Source organism: Lepidochelys olivacea (genome assembly GCF_965140295.1).
Source record: "Lepidochelys olivacea isolate rLepOli2 genome assembly, chromosome: 2".
Taxonomy (NCBI): domain Eukaryota; kingdom Metazoa; phylum Chordata; order Testudines; family Cheloniidae; genus Lepidochelys; species Lepidochelys olivacea.
In genome coordinates this window covers 50,430,852-50,451,832 of record NC_140412.1, presented here as the reverse complement: position 1 = coordinate 50,451,832, position 20,981 = coordinate 50,430,852, and the positions used below count along the sequence as shown (strand labels likewise).

At 44.1% G+C, this 20,981-nt stretch overlaps 1 protein-coding gene across 10 annotated transcripts in view; it reads left to right on the top strand.

Moving 5' to 3' along the window:
• Positions 1 to 20,981, top strand: part of RALYL (RALY RNA binding protein like) — a 625,744-nt gene that overhangs the window by 381,989 nt on the left and 222,774 nt on the right. The gene's annotated exons all lie outside the window — the stretch shown is intronic.

The window sequence follows — 20,981 nt, the reverse complement described above, 5'->3', positions numbered from 1 at the left end:
CTGTATATGGGCTGGATGCTCAGAAGCTAGAAAGAGGGACACTATGTTCACACACAAACAAGTTCAAATACTGTATGTATAAAGAAAACAATGAGTAACAATTCACAGAATAAGTTTCAGAGTAACAGCCGTGTTAGTCTGTATCCGCAAAAAGAACAGGAGGACTTGTGGCACCTTAGAGACTAACCAATTTATTTGAGCATAAGCTTTCGTGAGCTACATCTGATGAAGTGAGCTGTAGCTCACGAAAGCTTATGCTCAAATAAATTGGTTAGTCTCTAAGGTGCCACAAGTCCTCCTTTTTGCGGATACAGACTAACATAGCTGCTACTCTGAAACCTGGCATAGCTTAGTTTCTTTGTACCAGTACAAAGTAGCACATAGTTCTTTTTAAAAACAATGCAATGCCTTTTGCGCTTATAATCCGAGAGAGGTTTAAAAATTGTGATTAACACTGTCTTGGAGACGGGAGGAGCTGTGACCTTTCTCATGCATGTGTTTAATGTCTAGAAGAAAACAGATTTACAAGACTGGTGTTTTGCTATACAAAGCACACGGGATCTTTTATAAGAGAGAAGGCAAATAGGCCATATTTATTGAAAATACAACAGTTAGCATATGCTTTTCAGTCACACAACATACACACACACACATCATGCACACAGTCCTGCCAGCTGATGTTCTTATAGTTGTAGCTCGAGTCAATCTAATGGCCAGTTAGATTGAACACGAATGAGGAGCTGGGTTCTGTCAGTCATGATCCGATGCTCCAAGGTTTTGGCAGGACTGAACCCAGAGTTTCATGGCAAAACACCCCAGCTTTATACTTGTAAATTCCCATTTGAGTCCATGCCTTTTGCAATGTCATTCTGTAATCATTAGTCCTTAAGTGGTGGTAATCTTGGGGTTTTCCGCTGTTATCATTTGATGGTTATTGTTGGGCTTCCCATCGTTATCTCCTGTGTGTTGTCTTGCTTTCGGGGGGGTGGTTGCCTCACCTCTGAGGCCGTCAGTGCTGCCAACATGTTTAGCATCAGATACAATGGATGTTTTCTGATTGTCTCCTGGTGTTTCCAAGTCTCTCACTTTCTCTTGACCATCTGGACATTTGTGATGGCTTTCACACCTTATCTTTTCCTGATGCATGCATTCCTCATTCACACATACAATCTCTCACAGAGAAGACAGCAATATTTTATATTCAGCAGAATACATTGTAAATTAAACTTCACTAAATCTTGTGGTCAACACGGTTTACATTGTGGCTCAGGCCTTTAACATTCCTTTAATCTAATTAACGTAGACCCAATACAAGATCCTGTCTTTTACTCACTAAACCTTAAACCAAAGAAATGACTAGAGGGAAGTTTATAATGCATATAGGAAACAAGATCCCAGTCTCAGTCATTCCTTTCTGTTATTCAAAAAGGGTGGCTGGAAGAATTAATTCAAAGTTTACATCAATTTTTATAGTACAATTATAAAATCCTGTCCTTACACTTTCACCTAGATACCATGGTGATGGGGACCTTATAAATCTGTGGATGAATACAGTGAAATTTACTGATTCTGTACCAATAACATGTCCTTGTGTTTCATATCAGTCTGTACATGTGTGTGTGCAGTCTGTGGATGTACCTGGTACTGCATAGTGATTATATAAACAAACACACACACACACGGAATAAAATCCATTTGATGTAGTGATCTGTCTTACCAATGTCCTAGAAAGTACAGATAGACCCAATAACTGATTCCAATTGGAGAAAGTAAGGAAATATGTTTGTGATTATTCTAACTCCCTGAGCAGAGAACTAGCCGTGCAATTCACATTAATGCAATTCACAGAGGGGGCTATGCAAAGCATCAAGCTATATGTGTATATATGTATATACCTTTTTCAATTATAAGAATTTATTATTTCAGATTTTTGTAAGGATCGTGTTGAGATGATGTACTATTGAAACAATGGGCATGTTTCCATTGACTTTAGTAGAAGCAGGATCAACTCTAACTTAGTGGCCCATCTCAGGCAGAACACTGTATTAATGATTGTTCCTTTCCCAAGTACTTTCCCATTGAAATGTCAATATATATGTATATCACCAAATGTCCTTGGAGCAAGCTGTTTCCCTCCTCCTTTCTATCTAAGGAACTTGTATGGCCCCCATTTCTTAAATATCTGAGTGCCTCACAATCTATAATGTAATTTCAGAGTAACAATCGTGTTAGTCTGTATTCGCAAAAAAGAAAAGGAGTACTTGTGGCACCTTAGAGACTAACCAATTTATTTGAGCATGAGCTTTCGTGAGCTACAGCTCACTTCATCCGATGCATGCCATGGAAACTGCAGCAGACTTTATTTATACACAGAGAATATGAAAAAATACCTCCTCCCACCCCACTGTCCTGCTGGTAATAGCTTATCTAAAGTGATCATCAGGTGGGCGGTGAGAGAACCTGGATTTGTGCAGGAAATGGCCCAACTTAATTATCATGCACATTGTGTAAAGAGTTGTCACTTTGGATGGGCTATCACCAGCAGGAGAGTGAATTTGTGTGGGGGGGTGGAGGGTGAGAAAACCTGGATTTGTGCTGGAAATGGCCCACCTGATGATCACTTTAGATAAGCTATCACCAGCAGGACAGTGGGGTGGGAGGAGGTATTTTTTCATATTCTCTGTGTATAAATAAAGTCTGCTGCAGTTTCCACCGCATGCATCCGATGAAGTGAGCCGTAGCTCACGAAAGCTCATGCTCAAATAAATTGGTTAGTCTCTAAGGTGCCACAAGTACTCCTTTTTTTTTTTATAATGTAATTAGCATCAGAACAATCCTGTAAAATAGGTAAATATGATTATCCTCATTTTACAAATGGGGAAACTGAGAGATTAGGTTACTTGCTAATCGTACAAGAAATCTCTGGAACAGGGACTCTGAAACCTAAGTTACTGTCCTAAGCACTGCACCAAGCTTCCTCTTTCCAAGAGAAGCATGGTTTCTCCCATATCAGCCTGGTGGGCAGGGTTCTGCACTTGCTATACCATCCTTTGGATGGAATATCCTGCTCTCTGAGTGTAGCTGAGTGTACCTACTCTTTGGGAGGGGCCCTGACCAAGTATTCTTCTTGCCCTGTATAGGGAGTGGCAGGATTGCAGTTTTGACAGACCTCTGCACGGGCCCTGTGTGGGCCATCCTGTCCATTCTCATAAAGAGAACCAAGCTGGGTGGTAGGGTAATTTTTTTTTTTTATTGGACCAACTTCTGCTGGTGAGAGAGACAAGCCACTCATCTTGTCTCTCTAATATCCTGGGACTAATACAGCTAAAACAACACTGCGTACAGTCTCATAGGTCAATCACAATCTGATTATAAGTAAATTATGTTAAATGAAACATAGGGAAGACTGACTTTGGATACAGCATTTGTCTGCGCTCACTGACATTTTTCATAATTCTTGGATTTACTAGTCAAGCTTAACTAGTGTTGCCCTTGTTGCCAAGAAAACTAATGGCATATTGGGCTGCATTAGTAAGAGCATTGCCATCAGATTGAGGGAAGTGATTATTCCCCTCTATTCAGCACCGGTGAGGCCACATCTGGAGTACTGCGTCCAGTTTTGGGCCCCCCACTACAGAAAGGATGTGGACAAATTGGAGAGAGTCCAATGGAGGGCTACGAAAATGATTAGTGGGCTGGGGCACATGACTTATGAGGAGAGGCTGAGGGAACTGGGTTTATTTATTCTGCAGAAGAGGAGAGTGAGGGGGGATTTGATAGCAGCCTTCAACTACCTGAGTGGGGGTTCCAAAGAGGATGGAGGTAAGCTGTTCTCAGTGGTAGCAGATGACCGAACAAGGAGCAATGGTCTCAAGTTGCAATGAGGGAGGTCTAGGTTGCATATTAGGAAAAACTATTTCACTAGTAGCGTGGTGAAGCACTGGAATGAGTTACCTAGGGAGGTGGTGGAATCTCTATCCTTAGAGGTTTCTAAGGTCCGGTTTGACAAAGCCCTGGCTGGGATGATCCTGCTTTGAGCAGGAGGTAGGACTAGATGACCTCCTGAGGTCTCTTTCAACGCTAATCTTCTATGATTCTATGAGTTACAGGAACTGGTAGGAGGCAAAGGAGAGGGTAGGATGTTTAAAAAGGAGTGGTTTTGTAAAGTGGAAAGTGGTGAAGACGCTGAGGAGAGTAATGTACACTCATTTAATCCCCTCAGCAAAGAGCACTAGACAAGTATCTTACTGCACCAGATTTTAATCATTCTGCCCAATGATCCTGACTTCCTTTGAAAAGTTCTTTGAGATCTACTGATAAGTGTTATATAAGAGCTGGGTGGTATTATTTATGAAGACATAGATACAACTGAGTATATGAATCCTACTACCTTGCATATGTTAATATTGTGTCACTCATAATAGAAGATGTGAATAAAATCGTATGGCCTGGGAGCCCTGGGCAGGATTTGGTAGGTAACATTTAAGAGCCATGTAAGTGTATCCCGTATATGCTGGTGGGAAATCTGCCATGGACCTATGACAACAGTCAATATTGAACCTTCTGCAGTGGGGTGACCAGGTTTTATTCATGAGACACCACTGAATGCTTGGACTTTCCCCAGAGCAAATAAATCTTTTTACTTTATGTGAAGAAAACGATGTTTGTATTGACTTGGCACTAATGTTCAGTAGACCTTAGAAATAAGGCTCATTCAGACCCCAGAAAAAAAGTTGTTTCCTGAGACCATAAGAGCACTCAAAAAATGAAGCTGTTCCTTTGTTCCTCTCTCTCGTCATGTGCTGCTTGAAAGAATCATAGATTTTTGCAGAGTTACTCACCCCTCCCCCCGCCCCCATCAGTCACCACCTTCAAACGCTTTCAGCAGCCTGCAGTGTTGTAGAGTTTAGTGATTTGCAGGTCATTCTCGGGTTGGAATTTAATTATTGCCTTGCAAATCTTTGCCAATTTCTGTTGAGAATTCTTAGTGACACACAGAGATTTGTCGGTTTCCTATGGTGGTTTATGACACCATTTGACCTAATTATTTCTAAAGCCATATGGCCTAATTTAAAGACTCTAGATTAGCTCTATATTTAGATTTCTATTAGCTTCAAAACGTCATTTTCCCCCTATGATAAATACAAATGCTAGTATAGTAATGGGTCATGAGGCCTCCTCTAGTGCAAGCGAGATACTTCAGAGATCCTTAAAGGTGACATTTTTTCTGAACCATGTGAAATTGCATCATTGGGCCCCATTAACTGTGGCTGTGTTCTGGGGATTTCTTCTGAGGATGTGAAGTACTTCAGCTGTAGCCATCTACTTCAGCTGTAGCCATCTGCATCACTCTGGTTCTTTTCTCTCTGAGCTGGGGTGTGACCCCCCCTTCCATTTTTGGTTTCTTTGTATTACATGCTGTTGCGTCTTTTTGTCTGATTTACATGATTTTTTAGATATTATTGCTATGAAGATTCGCTTTAGCCCCATATAGTGAAGTTGAACTTTGCTTTTGCATTATATGGAGTAAATAGGCAAATACTGCATGGTTTCTAACACAAACTACCAAGCCCAACATTCACAGTGAAAGATGTTCTGGATTCTGTCCTTTCATTGAGTTCAACTGAGTTTAAAAACAAAATATCAACCATTACTTTGTGTTTCCTTGGTTTCATAAGTTAACAGCTCAAGAACCTTGGTTAAATCTGTAGATTAGAAGTTTATTTTTAAAAAGTCACACTCAAACATATGTATCATTGTAATATTGGATGAGCCGCCCCATCACATCACCATGGCCCTGATTCCACCACTCTTGCCCACTCTGAACTCATGTCTATTGATTTCAACGGGACTGCTCACAAATGTTTGGTTATGAGCCGGCCCCTGCACAATACATGGAGAGAGCAGCTGCCACCAGGTTGCTGCTACTCTACCTGTGCAAGTGAGGGCAAGTGGGTGAAGAGGGGAAGGGAAGTGGATGGAGCCTGTCTCCAACCACTGGCCAGTGCAGCCAAGTCATTGTGGAGAAGTTAATAAGCTACATCAGGAAAAAGGGCTTGCACAGCCTACTACCCAATGAAGAAGTGCTCTGTTCTTGGGTACCACAACTACACACTGCCCCATTACTTGGGATGCATTGTGTGGTGCTAATCCAGCCCAAAGTAATGGAGTAAGATAGTGATGGAATCTGACCTTCTTCAATTGTGTGTGTGTGTGTGTGTGTGTATATATATAAATGCACACACACTAAGGTTGTGTCACTGGTCAAATGAAACAAGGTCCTACACTCCACTCAATGGCATGTCTCTGTTTGGAAGTCGTGCGGTAATTTTTGAACATCTCATCTGCTCAATTTCAAATCTTCAGGGAATGTTCTAGGCCTCATTTACCAGAACCCTATTGATTTGTGGTGAAAATCAGTAAATTGGAAAGGGAAGAGATGGAGGCAGGTACGCAGAATGTCTTGCATCGGGTTAGCAGACCCAGCATCTTCAAGCACCTCTGTAACTGTCTAGAGATCAAAGAAGCAGTTAACAGAAACCATTAACATCTTCTAGGATAACAGTCCCCCCACCCATCCCTTCAGCTCTGCCCATCCGCCCAATACAATGTTAAGTGTTGGTTTCAGAGTAGAAGCCGTGTTAGTCTGTACCCACAAAAAGAAAAGAAGGACTTGTGGCACCTTAGAGACTAAAAAATTTATTTGAGCATAAGCTTTCATGAGCTGCAGCTCACTTCATCGGATGCATACAGTGGAAAATACAGTGGGGAGATTTTATATACACAATGTTAAGTGTTGACACCCTGGGTGACCGAAAGAAAAACAAATATGAATAGTGAAGGTAAGAAGGGAATTAGGCAGGTGCGCAGAAACCCGGGCACAGGGAGGCCTAATGGAGGACACTGGCATTGAGGGAAGGGTAGAATGAAGGGGCACACTGAGCCCCTGATGTGTGATGGAGAGGGGGATGGGGTTGCATAAAAAGTCCCTAACTTGGAGAGAAGGAGCAGTGGGGCAGGGGGTAACAGGATGGCACACAGAGCCCCTGCATCATGGGGAGAATGGAGGACACTGGTGTATTGGTGTATTGGGGCTCCCAGAGGACCTGGCTTGAGGGAAGAGGTTGGGGGTTTGCAAGGAGCCCCTGAAATAGAAGGGGATGAGAGAGTGACACACAGGGATATTGGGGTGAGGTGGGGTGAATGGATGCAAGGAGCCACTGGGGTGTGCAATGTGCTCAGCCAAAAGAAGCAACAGAGTGGGTGACTCTCTAGTACAGGGGTGGGCAAACTATGGCCCGGGGGCCGCATCCAGCCCTCCAGACGTTTTAATCTGGCCTGCGTGGCTCCCGGAAGCAGAGGCATATCCCGCCTCTGGCTCCTACACATACAGGCAGCTAGGGGGCTCCTCACATTGCCCCTGCCCCAAGCACTGCCCCACAACTCCTGTTGGCCAGGAACTGCAGCCAATGGGAGCTGTGGGGCGGTGTCTGCGGACAGGGCAGCACACAGAGCCACCTGGCTGAGCCTCCATGTAGGAGCCGGAGGGGGGACTGCCGCTGCTTCTAAGAGCTGCTTGAGGCAAGCACTGCCCAGAGCCTGCACCTCAACTCCATCCCATGCCCCAAAACCCCTGCCCCAGACCTGATCCCCCCTCCTGCCCTCCAAACCCATGAGTCCCAGCCTGGATCACCCTCCTACACCCCCAACCCCTCAGCCCTACCCCAGAGCCTGCACCCCCAGCCGGAGCCCTCACCCTTCCTGCACCCCAACCTACAATTTCATGAGCATTTATGGCCCACCATACAATTTCCATACCGAGATGTGGCCCTCGGGCCAAAAAGTTTGCCCACCCCTGCTCTAGTATAAATGAGAGCAGAATTTGACTCACTACATAGTAACTAGGAAGGGTGAATATAAACAGTGGACTTTGTGGCATGGTAAATCTTTATCCTGCAACTTCTTGTGTGCAGGCAGATTGCTGCACCCACACAATGTCTCACTGAATTCAGCAGGGCTTCATGCTGGCACATCTGTTGACCCACAGGCAAGAAGTTTTCAAGCTTTGACTTTACAAACCTTTTCCTCTGAAGTTTAAACCCAGGTTTCAACCACACCCCCAAAGGAGAGTCAATGAAAAACAGATTATTTTTTCAGCTACAGGGAAACCAGTGATCTGTGTTAGCAATTGGGAAAACACAACTCAAACCTAGTTTTGCACAAGTGGCGTGCACTATCATGTATAGTCTGTTTATTTTCCCATTTAACTCTTTTTCTATCCCCCATTTTCTCCCCCCTTTTCGTTGTCTGTGTGCCCTTTTCTCTTTCTACCCTTTCTTGCCTCTATTTTACCCTTTCTTGCCTCTATAGATTTCTTTTTCTCATCCCTCCTGTGTTTTTGTTTTTCCCCAGTTTGTCAGAAGTGGAATGTGACCCAAATACATTCTGAGTTCAACATTTCAACCCATAATGTTCTGGTAGGTTTGAAATCAGGAAGTGAATTTTCTCATCTTTAATTATTCAGGTTATGCTGATAAAGCTATACCACAATGAAGAACAATGCTATTGTATGCGGCAGTCCATCTTCAACCTTTTAAAATCTGAAGGCGCACTTACGAATAATGAAAATCTTCCATGCCTTACAAGTTCTTGATTTCTAAGTTGCGGTGGAAACCTGACAAGGGCATTGAGAGAGACCCAAATCTTACTGTGTCAATCAAGCCTCATATTTCCATTCTCCCTCTTTTTTTCCCTTCACAACAGCAACTTCAATTACTCTAAAACAGCATATAGAGACACAGGAGCTTCAGCACTGAGGGCAAGAGTCAGCCATGAATGAAAAGAGTGTGGCTGATTGACACCCTGTAATACACATCAGGCCTCTCTGCTAGTGCTCTTGTTAGGTTTGCACTGCTATAAACTCAGCCAGCTTGAACCAACAACAAATAACTCGCTGCAATTGTCGGATGGGCACAGCACACTGGTGAAGGTGCTTTTCTCGGGAGGCACGCCCCTCCTGTTTGGTATAGTGTGTTCACTTGATATATAATTCCTTGGCAAACACATCAAAGAGAGGTATCATTGGATTTCTGATGTTCTTTATTCATGATTTTTTTTTTTCAGGTGGGGTTTTTTCAACATTTATTTTGACCATGTTATGAAGGATCCATCCATTTTCAGCACCTTTGGCCAGAAACAACTTGTAAACCTCGTGCTTACAATTTTCTCCTTTAGGAGTCAACATTACACTGCATTTTGTTCTGATCGTATTTGCTGCTCTAAAGGGAAACACTGTGAGCAGCAAACATACTGTGTGGAGGTTGTGGAATGCAAGAGCTCTGACAGAGCCTTTGCTGCCGCCACGTGGTACAAGCTCAAAGTACATTTGCTCACACTGCAGTTTACCCGGACCAGTGTAGGCCTGTATTATTGCTTTGCATTTGAGATCTTGCGTTAAACTCATTCTAAAAAAATCCAGCACTCAGATTAAGGCTATAGGCTGCGACATTCAAAACTAAGAGCCTAAAGTAGACTCCTACACATATTGGATACTAAATAACTGATCTACTTCTCAAAATTACTGAGCACCCAAGAGCTCACATTGAGGTTACTGGGAACAGCTGAGTGCTTAGCACTTATTTATGTATCTAAATATGGATTTAGAAGCCTGACTAAGCTTTGATACACTAAAATCGTGAAGACAGGTTTCAGAGTAGCAGCCGTGTTAATCTGTATTCGCAAAAAGAAAAGGAGTACTTGTGGCATCGTAGAGACTAACCAATTTATTTGGGCATAAGCTTTCGTGAGCTACAGCTCACTTCATCCCAATGAATGCTCAATCCCAATGCTCAAATAAATTTGTTAGTCTCTAAAGTGCCACAAGTACTCCTTTTCTTTTTGTAAAATTATGAAGTTTGTGTTTCAGTGATGTGTCTAACTCCACTTGTGGATAATATGGCTAACTCTGTTCTCATTTAAGTCAGTGAGAACACTGAGTACTTTTGAAAATCTCACCTTACTTTTGATTTTACCCAGAATTCCAGTTTTCAAAGCTGGGAATTAGCTTGATGTGTGTGTATTAGTAGCAGCTGCTGACTATATTGTTGCCCTGTGGGTTGTGTAAAACAGTGGATTGTAATACCCATAGTGGATAGCATTGTTGCCCACCAAAGGTTACTTTTTCAGTTCAAATGGCAATAGTTTTCTCTGTAAATGTAAAAATTCCAGTAAGTGTATATTCTATTACAACCAGGATCCTGTGTAGCCCACAGCACAATAGGATTCGGTCCTGTGACAGTATTACCTTCCCGAACTTCATGCATAGGGTTGCCAACTTTCTACTCACAGAAAATCGAACACCCTTGCCCTGTCCCCTGCCCCACCCCTCCTCTGAGGCCCCGCCCCTTCTCAGAGGCCCCATGCCCTGCTCACTCCATTCCCCCCACCCCCGTTGCTCTCTCTCCCTATCCTCACTCACTCATTTTCACTGGGCTGGCTCAGGGGGTTGGGGAGCGAGAGGGTGTGAGGGCTCCAGCTGGGGGCGCAGGCTCCAGGATGGGCCCAGAAATGAGGAGTTCAGTGTGCAGGAGGGGACTCTGGGCTGGCGGTGGGTTGGGATGCAGGAGAGGGTGAGAGCTGGGGGATGTGGTCTCTGGGTTGGGGCCAGGGATGACTGGTTTGAGGTACAGGAGGGGGCTCTGGGCTGGCGGGGTGGAGCCAATGGGTTTGGAGTATGGGAGGGGACTCTGGGTTGAGGCAGGGGTCAGGATGTGGGACTCTGGGTTGAGGCAGGGGTCAGGATGTGGGAGGAGGTACAGGCTTTGGGCTGGGGTGCAGGTTTCATAGTGGGGCCAGAAATGAGGGGTTCAGGGTGTGGGAGGGGGCTCCAGGCTGGGGCAGGGGATGATGGGTTTGGTGTGTAGGAGGCTGGCCCAGGCTGGGACCAAGGGGTTTGGAGGGTGGGAGGGGGATCAGGGCTGGGGCAGGGGGTTGGGGCATGGGAGGGGGTCGGGGTGCACGTTCTGGGCGGTGTTTACCTCAAGCAGTTCCCAGAAGCAGAGGCATGTCTCCCCCGGCTCCTATGCAGAGGTGCGACAAGGTGGCTCTACACACTGCCTTGTCTGCAGGCAGCACCCCCACAGTTCCCATTGGCCGTGGTTCCTGGCCAATGGGAGCCGTGGAGCTGACTCTTGGGATGGGTGCAGCATTCGGAGCCCCCGGCTGACCCTATGTGTAGGAGCCAGAGGGGGAATATGCCACTGTTTCTGGGAGCTGTGCGGAGCCACGGCAGGCAGGGAGCCTGCCTTAGCCCCATTGCACCACCAACCAGACTTTTAGTGGCCTGGTCAGCAGTGCTGACCAGAGCTGCCACGGTCCCTTTTCAACCAGGCGTTCTGGTTGAAAACTGGACACCTAGCAATCCTATTTGTGCATCCCAGAGAAGCAGAGAAAGTATAGTCATCTTCAGGAGTTTATTTTCTCAGCTCCCCAAGCCTTGGCTGCTGGCAGCCTAGCTGCCTAGCCTGCACTTCTGGCTCCTCCTGCTACTTGGTTGTAAGCTGGATCTTAGCTCTGTCTCCCTGCCAGCACACTTTTGCCTGGTTCTATAGAAGAGTGAAGGGAGAGCGAACTGTTACTCCTTGGGAAATTCTGCACCACTGCAGTGCAACAGAAAAATGCTCCCATACCCCCGCAGAGTCTCTTTAGTTTCTCCAGAAAATGGTTTCTGTGGGGAAGGAAAGAGAAGCTGTACCAATGCTCATTCACCCCTCATGCGCAGCTCAGGTGCGTCTGTTCGGGCAGCTGGAGGAGAGGTAAATCACTGAGGGGAGGGAGGTCTGAACTTCAACTACCTGAAGGGGGGGGTTCCAAAGAGGATGGAGCTAGGCTGTTCTCAGTGGTGGCAGAAGACAGAACAAGGAGCAATGGTCTCAAGTTGCAGTGGGAGAAGTGTAGGCTGGATATTAGAAAAAACTATATTTCACTAGAAGAGTGGTGAAGCACTAGAATGGGTTACCTAGATAGGTGGTGGAATCTCTATCCTTAAGAGGTTTTTAAGGCCCAGCTTGACAAAGCCCTGGCTGGGAAGATTTAGTTGGGGTTCATCCTGCTTTGAGCAGGGGATTGGACTAGATGACTTCCTGAGGTCTCTTCCAACTCTAACCTTCTGTGATTCTATATGACTGCTCTGGCCACCTAGGGACTTCAGTTCCGGCTTGGCGGGGCGCACGGGAAGTGGGAAGGAGGAGGATGAGGATGGAGACAGTTCCCCCCTCCGCTCCCCCTTTCCTTCCCTTCACAGAGCAGCCCGGGATGGGTCAGATCAACCCCCAGAAACTCCCCCTGGCTGCAGGAAGCTCTGCACTGTGGGGGGAAGGCTTGGAGGCGGGGTCTGGGTGCGGGGCAGTGTGACTCAGTGGGGTGGCGGTTCCAGGTGCAGGGGGGTGAGGCTCGGTGCAGGAGGGTCCAGATGCATGGGGTTGGGCGGACGGGGAGCAGCTCCCCGTACAGTGATCCCTCCCGCACCCACGCACCTGGAACCCCCCCCCTTGAGCCTTCCTCTACATTGGGAGCCGCCTGTACCCAGAAACCTCCACCAAGTGCCCCGAACCCAAGCCCCCATTCCCTGACCCTTGCCACCTGCATCAGGAGCCTCCCACCCCCGGATCCCCACCCCACTGAGCCCCAACCAGCTGCACCCTGACCCCCCCCACCCCTCCGAGCCCCACTCCATGCCACTGAGCTCTAACCCACCTTCACCTGGACTTCCCTGCAAAATCCCATTCCCCCTGCACCCAGAACCCCACACAGAGCCCCTGTGCATCCAGATTCTTTCCCCGATCCCTGCACCTGGACCTCCCACTGAGCTAACTGCATCCAGATTGTACCACTGGTACTCTTGAGGGAATTCTGCACCAAAAAATTAAAGGCCTGCATATTTTATTTGTCAGAATAATACAGTAATATAATAGCAATATAATCACACCATTTTCAATTTTGGTAAATTATTTTAAAATACTTGGCCGCAAATAATTGAAAATGGTGTGATTATATTGCTATTATGTTACTGTGTTATTTTGACAAATAAAATATGCAGGCCTTTAATTTTCTGGTGCAGAATTCCCTCAAGAGTAAACTATAATTTAATGAATTGCCCCTTGTGCAGAGCATGCAGCAGCTGCAGACAGATTCCAGCAGGGAATGTTGGGTGCCAGGCTGCAGCAAAATAATGAATTATGTGTTATCTTGGAAAAATACCAAACCCCAAAGCTGCAGAATGCTGGGGTCCACGGCGCCTTGTGTAAGGTGACTGAGGCAATTCGTGTCTCTCAGAACCATTGTTTCAAGCTCCTTGCAGACTCAGGTGGGCATCAGTTAGACTCAGTTCACACTTTCAAGATTTTTCTTTACAACTATAATACTAGAAACTTATTTTTTTCTTTTTTTAATAAAATGAGATTCTAGAGCTCAGTTCTGTGGCAAATGGTGAATTCTGTGGAAGGTCCATAGGCAAGGCCATCCCTCAGGGGGGTGGGGGGCCCGGGACAAATCGGCATCCCTGCTAGTCTCCTTGCGGTCAGCCCGGCACACCCACCTGCCCAGCCACCACTCTCCTCCTCACTGTCCATCCGCCCATCTGCTGCTCGCCTCCTCACCTGCCTGCCCTCTGCTCGTCTCCCTGCTAGTCTCCTTGCTGTCCATTCAGCACGACCCCCCACTCCGCCCGACCACTGCTCTCTTCCTCGCTGTCCCCCTGCCTCCTCACCCCCATCCCGTCTGCCCTCCTGCCGCTCGCCTCCTTGCCCGCCACTCGCCTCCCTGCTAGTTTCCTCGCCGTACGCCTGGTGCGCCACCCCCGAGCGCCTGCCTCCTCACCCCCCTGCCGCTCACCTCCCCATTTGCTTCCTCACCCTGCTCACCCACCCACCTCCTGCCTCACCTCCTCACCCGCATCCTCATTTCAATATCAGAACAAATGGCGTCCCGATTGTACATCAGTCAGGATGCAGGAAAAAGGGCTAAATATTGGGACAGTCCCAATTATATCAAAGCACGGAGCCGCCCAGGGTGGTCGCCCTGTACCACCCTATCCAAGGGACGGCTCTGTCCATCAACAAATGGAGAAGAGAGAAAATTAACCTTTTCCTCATCAATTCTGTCTCCAACCCCTATCAACAATCCTTTCCCCTGCTGTTCATGTTTATTAAATAAAAACTTCAAAACAAGAACCAGAAATTACAGTCACAATAGGGACAGTCACAGATACAACTAAAAAACATCCAAACTCTCCATAATCTAAAGTCTTTGTCCTGAGAACTAAAAGGTCAATATGCTATTTTAGGCCCCCCAGGCCAACTGCCATTTTGCTGAACTCATCTGTTTTTTCTTCTCATCAATTGCTTCTGACATACAATTTAACATGAAATATCCCTCTTGTCTCTCCATTCTATGATTAGTTTGGCCTCCTCTCTTTCCTTCATCTTTTACCTATCACTCCCTTGTGGTGGATTTACTGAGTCAGACTAGCCTCAGCCAGCCAATGCATTTTGTGCTGAGATTATTTTTTTTTATTCCTTTAAAGTTATAAAGCATACCTATTGCATCGCCTATGAGAAGGAATAAATGATTTAATACAAATAATACCTTCCAGTGGGACGGTATTAGTCACAAAATTCCTATGTCATTTCCACCCGCCCTCCCAGACAGAATTTGATGACATTTTCTCTACTCTTAATCCTTTCACACACACTCTTACAAAGTCTTCAAAAATAGATTGGTTGCTTACTTTGTCCTGAGGGTTAACAGACTTGATTCTACCTGACAGTGGGAAGCACATTTCAGAATGAGGGACCCTTCAGAGAGAGGCACCCCAGGGGAAGCCACACATAGAATCATAGGACTGGAAGGGACCTCAAGAGTTGATCTAGTCCAGTCCCCTGCACTCAGGCAGGACTAAGTATTATCTAGACCAACCCTGACAGGTGTTTCTCTAACCTGCTCTTAAATGGCCAATGATGGAGATTCCACAGCCTCCTTAGGCAATTTATTCCAGTGCTTAACTACCCTGACAGGAAGTTTTTCCTAATGTTCAGCCTAAACAGCTCTTGATGTAATTTAAGCCTATCCTCAGAGGTTAAGGAGAACAATGTTTCTGCCTCCTCCTTGTAACAACCTTTTATGTACTTGAAAACTGTTATGTCCCCTCTAGGTCTTCTCTTGTCCAGACTAAACCAGTCCAATTTTTTCAACCTTCCTTCATAGGTTCATAGGTAATGTTTTCTAGACCTTTAATCATTTTTGTTGCTCTTCTCTGGATTCTCTCCAGTTTGTCCACATCTTTCTTGAAATGTGGCACCCAGAACTTGGCACAATACTCCAGGTGAGGCCTAATCAGCAGAAGAATTACTTCTTATTTCTTACTTACCACACTCCTGCTAACACATCCCAGAATGATGTTTGCTTTTTTTGCAACAGTGTTACACTGTTGACTCATATTTAGCTTGTGATCATCCACAAACTTTATAAGTGTACTGTCTGCCATTATCTAAATAATTCACGAGGATATTGAACAGAATCAGATCCAGAACTGATCCACTTGATATGCCCATCCAGCTTGACTGCAAACCGCTGATAACTACTCTCTGAGAACGGTTTTCCAACCCATTGTGCACCCACCTTATAGTAGCTCCATCTAGGTTGAATGTCCGTAGTTTGTTTATGAGAAGGACATGTGAGACGGTATCAAAAGCCTTACTAAAGTCAAGATATACCACATCTACCACTTCTCCCCTAACCGCAAGGCTTGTTACCCTGTAAAAGAAAGCTATTAGGTTGATTTGACACAATTTTGTTCTTGAGAAATGCAAATGACAAATTCAGATGACATCTACTGGTACTTAGGGGATTAAACTTATTTGACAGGTTTCAGAGTAACAGCCGTGTTAGTCTGTATTCGCAAAAAGAAAAGGAGGACTTGTGGCACTTTAGAGACTAACCAATTTATTAGAGCATAAGCTTTCATGAGCTACAGCTCACTTCATCAGATGCATATCGTGGAAACTGCAGCAGACTTTATATATACACAGAGAATATGAATATTTCATATGTGAGATGTATTTCATATGTGAATATGTATATTTCATATTCTCTGTGTATATATAAAGTCTGCTGCAGTTTCCACGATATGCATCTGATGAAGTGAGCTGTAGCTCACGAAAGCTTATGCTCTAATAAATTGGTTAGTCTCTAAGGTGCCACAAGTACTCCTTTTCTTTAAACTTATTTGATGACTTTTTGTGTTGGTGACTGTGCTATCTCCTTTGATACACTGTGATAACCATCCCTGAGCCCTCCTATAATACCTACCCTGCCCATGTTTGAATCTCTGTGTACTGTACTGCCAGCAGTGATTCTAGGATTTTGTATAAAAATCCTCAATTTTAGTTTTCCCTTCCATAACTTCTGTCTACTTGTCTGTATTTCCTTAAACCGCGAGCTGCTCAGGGCAGGGACCATCTCTTAAATGTCTGGGGAACACCGATCACATAGTGCACACTACCATAAACAAATAATTATAATCAATACACAGGGTGTTTTCTTTGAAGCATTGTAGTGAAGGTCCCAGAGAAGATTCTGGGGACATAACATATGTGACCCTGAAATACATGTACTGAACATGGGGGGGAGGGGAATCAATGGGCGCCCTAAAGGACTAAGTTGGCGAGGATATGGCATATGTTAAAACCAATGTGTAAAGAATGGAATGGTCCCTCATTTAAAATGGACAAACACAATCCGTGTGGCTGGGACACGCTTGTGTAACCTTGGAGAGTTAATGGCTAGCTTAGTCAGAAACTCTTTGGTCCATTGACTGTCTAGTCATGGAGCAGACAACTATATTTTAGCTTGTATGATTATGTCTTAACTGATTGATTTGTGTTCTGTAATCTAATGGTTTGATAATGGCATCATATTCTGTATATCTGATGATGAGACATACATGGTCTAAATCAGGGGTAGACAACCTATGGCACGCTGATTTTCAGTGGCACACTCACTGTTGGGGTTCTGGCCACTGGTCTGGGGGGCTCTGCATTTTAATTTAGTTTTAAAAGACCTTATTTACATTATGTACAACAATAGTTTATTTGTATATTATAGACTTATAGAAAGAGACCTTATAAAAATATTAAAATGTATTACTGGCATGCGAAACATTAAATTAGAGTGAATAAATGAAGACTCGGCACACCACTTCTGAAAGATTGCTGACCCCTGGTCTAAATCCTTGTATAATTCAGGGGGAGCTCGTATATATGAGGTTAGATTAAAAAGATTGGGACAGTTCATCTTAGAAAAGAGGCAGCTAAGGGGATATAAGGTAGATGTTTGTAAAATCATGGATGGTGTGGAGAAAGTTAACAGGGAAGTGTTATTTACCCCTTCACATAATGCAAGAGGTTACCCAAGGAAATTAAAACAAACATAAAGAAGTAGTTCTTCACACAGTGCAGTTGAGCTGTGGAATTCATTATCAGGGGATGATGTGAGGGCAAAAAGCATAACAATTCAAAAAAGTATTAGATAAGTTCATGGAAGATAGGTCCATCAACGGCTGTTAGCTTAGATAGTCAGGGATGCAACCCCACGCTCTGGGTGTGCCTAAACCTCTAGCTGCTAGAAGCTAGGACTGGATGACAGGCGATAGATCACTTGATAATTGCCCTGTTCTGTTCAATTTCTCTGAACTGTTTTGCACCGTCCACTGTTTGAAGATGGGATACCGGGCTAGATGGACCATTAATCTTACCCATTATGGCCATTCTTATGTTCAATTTTCTTGGCTTGCTACAAGACAGCAAGTTAAAAAGGCTAATTAAGATTCCATGACTGGTCTACAGCATACACTGGATCAGAACCAATGATGAAATCTCCTAGATATGTTTAATAGTAATCAGCGTGTATAGTACTTTCAACTTCTCAAATAATCTGGAGTTCAGCTTTTAACCCAAGCCTTTGTTGAATCAACTTTAGTGTGTAAAAGCGGCAAAGAGTCCTGTGGCACCTTATAGACTAACAGACGTATTGGAGCATGAGTTTTCGTGGGTGAATACCCATTTCGTCGGATGCATGTAGTGGAAATTTCCAGAGGCAGGTATAAATATGCAAGCAAGAATCAGGCTAGGGACAACGAGGTTAGTTCAATCAGGGAGGATGAGGCCCTCTTCTAGCAGTTGAGGTGTGAACACCAAGGGAGGAGAAACTGTTTTTGTAGTTGGCTAGCCATTCACAGTCTTTGTTTAATCCTGAGCTGATAGTGTCAAATTTTCAAATGAACTGAAGCTCAGCAGTTTCTCTTTGAAACTTTAGTGTGTGTAACAGTTATGAAAACTTTCGAAAGAATCCAGAAAATTCTCTGGATTTAGACAATTTTATCTTTCAGCAGCAAGGCAATTCAAATGCTGCAGCTTAGCTACCTTAACATACAGATGGACATCATGGACCAATATCTTCAGAACTTGTAAAGGCATGCTAAACTATATCCTACTGTAAAGCCACTGGGTGGCATGATGTGTAATATGCCTTAAACTCTCACAGCCATTCTGGGCAGTGCATTATAGGATCTTATTGTGGATAAGGACAAAGGAGCTCTGTAGCCAGTTCATATTCGGTACAAGAGCCTGACCTATAGCATGTCAGAAGTAAACTAGTGCCAGAGAAGAACAGAAACGGAAGAAAAACAGCTACAAAGGTTGCAGGATCTCAACAACATGCCATTCTTCAATGCCCAAAAGAACTTCAGCTTTGAATTGACAGAATGGAAGCATAGTTGGCAAGATTTCCCATTTCTACAAAACTCCACCAGGAAACTGGAGATACCCAGATATCTTCTTTAATTTGTGCTATGAGAAAGCAGGCAGATTATATCTTTAAATCCTTTGACCATACTTTGAAGCCAGTAGCAAAGATGACTGTAACAGGGATCTGGCTATGTTATATGCATACTTTACACCACAGAGAAATGTGGTATATGAAAGAGCATGTTTTCAACAGAGAACTCATGAACCAAGAGAAAATGTTGACTTCTTTATAAGAGCTCCGTATCCATTGGCTGAAAACTATCATTTTGGGGAACTGCGAAACATAAAAATATCAGTGACAGGCAGGGTTTTGGGCCTTTCACAACAGCTCCAATTAAAGACAAATTTAATCCTAGCCACCTCTATGCAAATAGCAAAGCAGTCTGAACTTGTGAAATACTGGAACAAACCTGAAAAACCAGAAACTAGCTTAGAAGCTGCAAAGGGGGACAGCTTCAGTGCTAAAAGTCATTACCTTAAAAGCCCTGAGGCTAAAAGTGACACATTCCATGCAAACTGTAAAGACTTTCAGGATAATTGTACAAGATGTGGGAAAATTATAGCACAACAGGTGTATCTCCAGCCAAAAACACAAAGTGTAATGAATGCACAGAATATGGATATTTGGTAGCTATTTGCCATACCAAAACAATCAGGGAGTTGACTAATATTACAATCAGAGCCATTGTTTCTGGGATCTTTCACATGTGATAACACAGACCCTGTCTGGAGAATGAAACTGAATATTCATGGAAAGATTATTGACTTTAAAATGTGACTCAGTAGCAGATGTGATCATTGTCTCAGAAGGGACTTACAATCACCTTCAACCCCTCCCTGAGATGAAATTATCTGATACAAGCCTGATTTGGCCCGAAGAGTATTCTGAACTCCATAGATCAGTCCACGACAGAAACAACCGAATGCAAAGCTTTTGTCTTCGTATATAATCAAAGGACCAACAGCTTTCTCAGCTGCAGCATGGCAGCCATGATGCAGGGTTAGTGAGACAGGTGGAAGAACTTGAGAATTTGGTGATATTAAATTATTTGAAAGGAGGCCCAGTACTAATAAGCTTGAGACAATGTTGAACAGTATACTATACAAACACTATACCAGACAGATCTTGGAAGACACGAGCTGCAGTTTTATGCAGATTCAGAGGATGCCATTACCCGATTACCATGGACTATTTTTCCAGGGATATAGAAATAATGTACTTGAAAGATAACGAGGCAGTGTTACTGAGAAACTGAAATGCACTTTTGTTTGTTTTAGTATTCCTGAACAACTATTGACACACAACAGACTGCAATTCACTGCAGCAGAATTTGTCATTCCAAATGAAATATGATTTTGATTACATTACCAGCAGCCCACATTACCCACAAGTGAATGGAGATGCTGAGAGAGCTGTACAGGCAGCTAAGAAAATCCTACAGCAAGAAGATCCATCCCCTGCTCTTCTGAGCTACAGATCAACATGTATAACTGCTACTGGTTGTAGTCCAGCTACTGGATATAGTCCAACATCTAGAACTGCTATTGGATATAGTCCGGGAAGACAACTCAGAACTACTGCTCCAATTTTAGAAAAGAATCTATCTCTAAAGTGGCCAGACATAAAGAGAGTAGCAGAATTGGATAAGAAGGCAAAAAAAGCTTATGAACACTTCTATTACAGATGTCACTCAGGTAGAGAACGTCCATGTCTAAAACCTGATGACCATATTAGTGTCAAGCTGGATGGAGAAAAAGGATGGACAACTCCAACTGTCTTAAAGAAAAGGAATTTATCACCCAGACCATATGTAATCGAGACCAACAGTGGAGAGTTCAACAGAAACCATCAATATCTACAGTTTGTTCCTCAGAAAGAACCAACAATAGCAAGAACAGATAGAAGATGCATCACAGAAAGAAGATTCAAAGATTCCAAACCAAGCACAGCCAGTCATTGCAAACCATGGACAGTCAGAGGATGAAGTTGTTATACGTTCAGCCTGTGGAATTAGAAAACCAGTATGATTCACATACTTAACAGACAGATATGTACTGAGCTTGAAAGAGTGTGATAATGTAAACTTTATAAATTGAAAGAAAGTAAAACGTAAAGGAGGA